Source organism: Aplysia californica, unplaced genomic scaffold, assembly GCF_000002075.1.
Source record: "Aplysia californica isolate F4 #8 unplaced genomic scaffold, AplCal3.0 scaffold00119, whole genome shotgun sequence".
Classification (NCBI taxonomy): domain Eukaryota; kingdom Metazoa; phylum Mollusca; class Gastropoda; order Aplysiida; family Aplysiidae; genus Aplysia; species Aplysia californica.
In genome coordinates, this window is record NW_004797389.1 from 286,913 (window position 1) to 289,019 (window position 2,107).

Below are 2,107 nucleotides of genomic sequence, written 5' to 3' on the forward strand. Positions count from 1 at the left end.
GTGTGTGTGTGTGTGTGTGTGTGTGTGTGTGTGTGTGTGTGTGTGTGTGTGTGTGTGTGAATGTGAGTGTGTGTAAATTCAAAGCCAGTTGAACATTAAATGTTCATAAATTAAAATTGAAAGTTAAGCTCGGCCATATGCCAAGGTCCTTGTGAATGTAAATGTAAAGTTTTCTTTTTGTATTGTTTTTATGTTTGTCGTTTGTTTTTGTTTGTTTTTGTTGTTTGTTTTGGGATCTTTTGTTTTTTACCTGATGCCATCAACCCTAGGACCTCGTGGTCTAGAGGTTACGGTGTTTGCCTCTAATGCAATAGGTCCCGGGTCCGAAACCTGATAGCGACGGAAAATTTTCTTCTCTAAAATGTTCTGCTTTCGCCTCCTTTCCTGCTCTCTCTAACCGTGTCCTCTTTTGTCCCCACTCTCTGTACCCCCTACCCCCTTTTTTGCCCCCTAGCAATGTTCTGTTGTCTGTTTTCATTTCCACTTTCTGCCCTCACCCCCCCCCCTCTCCTTTCTGGGTTCCTGACTCTTCTTGCAGCTTTTCGACTGCTTATCTTTGGCTCTTTCTTACTGAACTGCTGTCTTTCAACCACAGATCTACACCTTCACTAGCCTTTTCGGATAAGGGAGAAAAAACCTCGTGCAAGTTGCACACGTTAAGGGAGGGGGGGGGGTACACCCCCAAAGTTCAATCGGCTCAAAATTAGGGAATTTGAGATGTAGACCTTTTTAGCTTCCTCAGCCTCTCCTACAACTATTTTATGGTATAAAAACCCCACAAAACAGCATTGTTCCGATACCGGGCATGTTCATCACCACCATTTCCTCATAAATAAAGTCAATATTTTCTTTTTCTTTATCGGCCGTTTTCTCGAAACGCGATTTTTCTCTCTATTTTTTAAAAATAACTCCACCATTTTTCATCCAATCCTTATGAAATTTTCACAGAATGAAGAGAAGATGTAGATTCTAATACTAAAAATTTGTCTGTTGAACTTTTTAATAAATGAAATGGATTTTTGTTGGTGGTGTCTGAGTGTGGATTTTCACGGATTTTTTGCAAACTTGAATGCTACCTCAGGAAAAAATTCATTAAAAATATTCTAATTCGTTTAGGGAAAAAACAACAAACACATTGTTAGATCTAATGTTTGTTAATACGCACGCAAAAAACCCAATCAATTTCCATAGGCAATAATTTTAGTGCGGTATTCATTACGTAAGACATGTCAACAAAATCCAATATGGCCGCCATATCCAAGGAAACAATACTTTTTTTTCTCAAATTTTGATTGCAGATTTTAAGACTCCTTACTATGCTTGATATATTTGTGCTTTTGGCACTGGGGGACTGACTGCAAAGAAACAACCTTTGACCTTTGGATCGAGTTCAACAAGCCATCATCGGACAGATCTAGATCCTACTGATACATTATATCTAGATCTAGTAAAGTCAGTTAAGTTAATTAGTATGGTGGGAGAATCTATATCTAGATCTAGAGCCAAACACTGTTTATTTAAGGCGAATTTATTAACTATAAAGATAGGTTTGTTGATCTATCTAAATCTAGATCTTATAGTACTTACTTATGACATAGACTGTAGACTACACTACATGGTAGGTCTACTCTTCTTCAATTTAAAAAAACGCGGTCTGTGTATATAATATCTCGGTCTAGATCTAGTTTAGATCTAGATCTAGACCTAGTAGTAGGTCTAGTACTAGTATTACTAAAGATTCTCTACTTCCAAGGTACTGTAATCCTTCTTTGGGCTGGGTGAGAATACTCTACATCAGTGGTTTTCAAAGTGGGCGCTACCGCCCCCAGGGGGGCGGTGGCGAGAGTTTGGGGGGCACTGTGGCGAAATTGGGCAATTGGGGGCGCTGGTGGGCGCTAAGGGGGCGGTGTGAAAGCCACATAAAAAACAAAAACAAAAACAAAAATTGATAGCTTAGGCATAGTTTACAATACTATTTATACTTATAACTAAGAACTTTCTTTCCCAGCCCGCAAATCTCATATAAAGAAGATTCATCACGACAAATCTGACAAAGATCTGGCATACTTCAACACTCTAAAGATCAATTTTCAGAAATGAAAATCAG